The sequence below is a fragment of the Kogia breviceps genome, chromosome 1, assembly GCF_026419965.1.
Source record: "Kogia breviceps isolate mKogBre1 chromosome 1, mKogBre1 haplotype 1, whole genome shotgun sequence".
NCBI lineage: Eukaryota > Metazoa > Chordata > Mammalia > Artiodactyla > Physeteridae > Kogia > Kogia breviceps.
Genome location: NC_081310.1, coordinates 90,580,898 through 90,586,910, shown reverse-complemented (window position 1 = coordinate 90,586,910; position 6,013 = coordinate 90,580,898). Strand labels below are relative to the sequence as shown.

General features: G+C 43.2%; 1 non-coding gene and 1 pseudogene across 1 annotated transcript; both read right to left on the bottom strand.

Moving 5' to 3' along the window:
• Nucleotides 1-2,945: 2,945 nt before the first annotated feature.
• LOC131747103 (small nucleolar RNA SNORA18) lies at nt 2,946-3,076 on the bottom strand. The gene has a single exon (XR_009332758.1). It is a non-coding gene; the product is annotated as a small nucleolar RNA SNORA18 (small nucleolar RNA).
• A 130-nt stretch (nt 3,077-3,206) lies between these two features.
• On the bottom strand, nt 3,207-4,912 carry LOC136793541 (small nuclear ribonucleoprotein G pseudogene; annotated as a pseudogene).
• Nucleotides 4,913-6,013: the final 1,101 nt, after the last annotated feature.

Here is a 6,013-nt window from a genome sequence, read left to right as displayed (position 1 = left end):
AAGTCTTACCTGTAGTCTTTTTAAGAAAGAGATTAGGGATATCCTTCTAAATAGTCTGGTAGTTAGATGTCAGTTTAACTTACCATTGGCCTGTACTTGAATGGGAATGCTTCAAATGGACATTTCCTACGTTAAAAGGAGACTTGGGGGTTGAGGAACAGGGTAATCCATAGAGATTAGTGTTTTAGACATGAACCCACCCTGATTAGGGATAAAACGATTGAACATTAAGGATGTGTTTGTTGTCCCTGTCTCAACAGGATCTGCAGATCAAGGCCAGGGGAAGGGAAATGGGGTTGGTCCATTTCTGAATGACAGGACAGTATGTTTTATGGGGGCCTGGGGACAGCTTAGTAAAGGAGATAAATGAAGAAAAAGTACAACTTGCATTTTAAGAAAAAAAAATCTCTGATTTTGTAGCTCTTCCAATTTATTATCCCCTCTTTGGTACTAACTGTAAAAATCTAATACAAAATGGAACTTTTTTGAGGGAAGTAATGTTTTTTTTCTTTTTGGCTGCGCTGCACAGCTTGTGGCATCTTAGTTCCCCAACCAGAGATTGAACCCTGGGCCCTTGGCAGTGAAAACCCTGAGTCCTAACCACTGGACCGCCAGGGAATTGCCCAGTAACTTGTTGAATAATTACTATCATCCACTAACTTCCTTACTGGGTATTACTACTATCCCCATTTCACAGATGGGGAAAAGAGGCACAGAAATGCTCAGGAACCTGCCCATGTTCACACAACCAGTACTAGGCAAGTAGTAGATCTGGGATTCAAGACAGCTGGGGAGAGGCTGGAGAGCATAGTCCTGCTAACAGTGACCCTGCAGGAGGAGGAGCTGGAGATAGAAGTTAACTTTCCCTGTAGAGGTAGGTATGTGGGAAATAATGATGTCCACCTGGGGTTTTCTCTGCACTGTGACTACCCCAACAGTACCTACAGGACAGTGAGACAGCAATTATGAAGCTCTTGGTAAAATGGAGGGCCTATGAGTGCCACCTTCTGGAATGAAGGATAACATCACTGCATTTTTGCCGGTGACCTAAATGAAAAACAAGGCATGCATACATACCGTATTTGTGGATGGCAAGGAGATAGAACAACAACTTCATCAGCTTGCAAAATGAGAAGTCAAAAAGATCTCAGTAGGCAGGAATGATAAACTCCATTTACCAAGGTGAAGTTCAGTGGTAATAAGTGTTCAGATTCTGCCTTTGGGCTCCCCAAACCAAATCTTCATGTATAAATTTGGAAAGATGTAGAACATCTAGGACCAGAGGGATACTCTTTGCTGATGGTACTAAACCCCTGTATCAAGTTCTGTTTTAGACGTCAAACTTTAAGATGATTATAGACAAACTAGAATATGTTCATAGAAAGTGATCTGGATGGTGAAGGGACTTAAAACTATGCCATCTAGAAGCTTAAAAGAATGTCAAGCCCAGAGAATCAAAGACTCAGGCAAGACAAAATTAGGTATTTGAAGATTACTGGATGGATGGTCCGAAGGCAGAAAATTAGGATCAATGTTTGATGTCTAAGAAGACTGGTTATAATTCAGAATGTGCCCTTCAGAGCTTTAAGGAGGAGGTGCTGTACGGAAGAAAGAAGAGCAGTTTTGGAGTCCAGCAGACCTTGTTTGATTCCACCTTCTGCGATGTTGGCAAATTTTTCTCTCTGGGTCTGTTTTGTCATCTAAAATACTGGTGATAGGGGGCTTCCCTGGTGGCGCAGTGGTTGAGAATCCGCCTGCCAATGCAGGGGACACGGGTTCATGCCCTGGTCCGGGAAGATCCCACATGCTGCGGAGAGGTTGGTCCCGTGAGCCATGGCCACTGAGCCTGTGCGTCCGGAGCCTGTACTCCACAATGGGAGAGGCCACAACAGTGAGAGGCCCGCGTACCACAAAATAAAATAAAATACTGGTGATAATACCCACCCTATGAAATTTTTAGAATTAAATGAGACAAGATCTGTAAAGCACTTTACAGTACCTCACATTATAAGAGCTGTCTATAATTGCTTTCAAACTGGATATTCTAGGCCAGGAGTTGACAAACTTTCAATAAATGGCTAGATAATTTTTTTTTTTTTGACTTATAAAGGTGGGTTTTTTTTTTTTGGCTGCCTTGGGTCTTTGTGGCTGCACGTGGACTTTCTCTAGTTGTGGCGAGCGGGGGCTACTCTTTGTTGCGGTGCGCGGGCTTCTCTTTGCAGTGTTTTCTCTTGTTGCGGAGCATGGGCTCTAGGCAAGCGGGCTTCAGGAGTTGTGGTACACAGGCTCAGTAGTTGTGGCTCGTGGGCTCTAGAGCACAGGCTCAGTAGTTGTGGCGCACGGGCTTTGTTGCTCCATGGCATTTGGGATCTTCCCAGACCAGGGTTTGAACCCATGTCCCCTGCATTGGCAGGCGGATTCTTAACCACTGCACCACCAGGGAAATCCCCTACGAAGGTGTTTTTATTTATTTTTTTTAAAGGTTTGTTTTAAAAAAATTATGTGTAACATAGACAAAGTTATTTGTCAATAAATTTTTAAGGAATTTCACATGTTCTAATTCTTTCCACTGCCAATCACCTTAGTTCCTCCAAACTCATAATCTTCACGATAAAATAGCCCTTTCAAAAAGAAGTTGTCATGTGAGTCAGCCCACAGTTCTTTTCGTTAGGCTTCTTTGATCTCCCGTGGAATATGGACACACTTCAAAATTCCCCACCTGTAAACTTTGGGATCCAGTTTCCTCAAGCGATTTACTTTAGGACCATGTTTAGAGTCAGGAGATGGATATGCCTGGTTCTGAATTTGCCATCCTCTAAAAATGTATTAGGTTCAAATCATATTCACTCCTAAGCCGTCACACCTTAGAACAGTGCAGAATATTGGGATATGCCAATACCTAAGATTAAAAAAGTTTGTTAGGTTTTTCATAGTTTACTTGGCAGTTCTGTCTCGTAGTTCTTTCCTACAGATCTAACAGGTAGTTCTATGAGTAAAGGAAACCACACCATTACTCTATTAGGCGTTTCCAACGGTGTAGGTTTACAGAAAAAGCCCCGTCAGGATAGACCTCAACACGAAGGTGTTTTTAAAAAGAAAGCTTGATAAGAAAATATACACAACCCGATTTTTATTTCAGGAAAACAGTTGCTCTGGATGGGGGTTGTGTAGAAGCAATTGATTCCTCTGGTGAACACAGCCGTTGGTTATAAATGCTGGAAGTCTTCTAACATGATGATACTATTCGTATTACCACCATTCTGGTATTTTTCTGTTGCCTGCTAGTTACCATCTTCACACATTCATCTACCGCAGGGCTCATAAAGGGATCAGGTCTCCACAGTATTCCTCGGACATGTCTACCACAGTTTAATTTCAATGACAACTTCTTTTCTATAATTTTTTTTTTGGGGGGGTGCTGTGCAGTGCGGCTTGCAGGATCTTTGTTCCCCTACCAGGGATCGAACTCCTGCCCCCTACAGTGGAAGCACAGAGCCCTAACCACTGGACTGCCAGGGAATTCCCCATAAATTTTTTTTCAAATAGGGAGGGTGAGCTTGGCTCATGGTATCTGCCCAGAGGCTCAAAGTTGCCTCTAGAGGATAACTTTTTAGGCTTTGTGAGCCACACTGTCTCTACACAACTTTGCAATTGTAGCAAGGAAGCATCCATAGACAATGAAGGAGTGTGGCTGTGTTCAACTAAAACTTCATTTGTCGACACAAATGTGAATTTCACGATTTTCACATGTTGTGACATGAGTAACAGATCTTTTTCAATTGTTTAAAAATGTAAAAGCCATTCTTAGGTCCCAGGCTGCACAAAAACAGGTGATGGGCTGGCAATTGGTGTGTGTGTGTGTGTGTGTATATATGTTTATATATATATTTTTATATATAAGAATATTTTAATTCTTGTCCTTGGAAACTGTAAAGACTATACACCATTTGGAAATGAGTCTGTACCAAACAATGGCCAGAGAAGAATCATCCACTCTATGCCTTCTCTTTTGTCTGGTTACCCAGAAATATGTTATCAGTTATAACCGTTGTTGCTTGTCACCTCACATTATTTTTATCCATGTATTCATCATAGTCTACTTTCCCTTCCACATAAATTCGAGACCACTTTTTCACATACTGATAGGGCCGTTGGTATTTTTTCATAGTTGAAGTTAAAAGAAAGCAACTAACCCCTTTTTTTAAAAAAAAAATTATTTACTTATGGCCGTGTTGGGTCTTCATTGCTGCGCGGGCTTTGTCTAGTTGCAGCGAGCTGGGGCTACTCTTTGTTGAGGTGCGTGGGCTTCTCACTGCGGTGGCTTATCCTTTTGCAGAGCACTGGCTCTAGGCGCGCGGGCTTCAGTAGTTGTGGCTCGTGGGCTCAGTAGTTGTGGCGCACGGGCTTAGTTGCTCCGCGGCATGTGGGATCTTCCCAGACCAGGGCTCGAACCCATGTCGCCTGCATTGGCAGGTGGATTCTTAACCACTGCGTCACCAGGGAAGTCCCCCCTTACTTGGTTTTGAATGCAGACTTTAAGATTTCTTTGGCCCAGGTCTGTAACATCCCTGGGGAGAAAGAAACTCAGACAGCAGAGTGAGTGGGAGTAGCTGGACAAGAATAAGAGCTAAACCATTGGAGCCTGCAGGGGAGAAAGGAGTGAATGGAAAACCAATATGTCATTGAGAAGTGATGTGGGAGGAGGGTGTTTTAACTGGCAGGGAGACTCATCCCCACTATTTTAGAACAACACTTAAATCCAGTTTCTGTTTCTAGTTGGTTCTTAAACAATGTGGAAATAATAATACAGTCTTTTCAGCAATAAATTATTATTTATAGCTCCTTGTTTGATGTCACCAACTTCCTTGAGGGCAGGGAGCTTGTCATGGTACGTGCCCAGGGTCTGGCACATCATGCCAATCGATAAATGGTGAATGAATGAGTATCATGTGCCCAGATCTAAATAAGTCAAGATAACTGAGGAGCTGCTATGTTGGCTGTCACCAGCATTATTACCTCTTGTTTTTTGTGTGGAATCCACATGAAAATAAGCTGAATGGAGCTGGGGGACAGAGGACCCCAGGCCCTGAATTTTTAAATGTGCATTTTGTTCTTGGTGTATAGGCAGTGGAGACAGTGGAACAGGGTACAGGGCCGAGAAGAGAATGAAGTGGCCTCGTTCACTCCCTCTGGTGTGCTGAGTCCTTCCAAGTGGGCTGGGTTCCTGGATTTTCAGAGCTGCTCTTCCTACCTCTGAGACCAGCTCACGGTTTAAGGTGTTGAGGTGGCCAATAAGGAGCACATTGAAACCTTCCTCAGGGAGACATCAACCCATACAGGAAAGGCTGAGTGCTGAGAATGAGGTCCCTTTACCCTGCTGTGGAAGGAGCCTGGCAAGGGCAGTGTGGCCAGAGGGGTAAAGGAGGAGCAAGGACAACTAAAGACTAGCCCCCTCTCTCTCACCCTTTTCCACCAATGTTTTGGCAACATTCCCCAAAGGCTTGTGACTTCCAATTCTGTTTCCACTCAGAACACCTGAAGTCTATGCTGTAGGGGAAGAAAAACATATCTTTTTCCCACTACCATCGTAGGTTCTCCAGTTGGGGCCCCGTCATTAGACTGACAAGACAGATTAACAAGAAACAAAGAAACAGACTTTATTAACGTGTGTCATGCATACACAGGGAGAACTCAGATGAGTAACTCAAAGGAGTGGTTAGAACTTGGGCATATACAGCATCATAACAAAAGAATAATAAATTTTTAAAGAAGTGACGAGACAAAAGGAAAAGGACTTTCTAGACTGGCAAATTGTAGGAAAGTAAGTACATGGGAAAAACTAATGTGAGATAAGTATTAGGTTTGTTATGTGGATTTCTTCTGGGGCCATCTCTGGGCTAAAGGTCTAGAGTTGTCTCTGGTGATTAACTTCTGTCCTTCCTGGTTGAGAAGGTAGGCAGGTACCTTTACAAATTTCTGTCCTGCTTTTAGGCAACTAGGGGAAGGGCAAAAG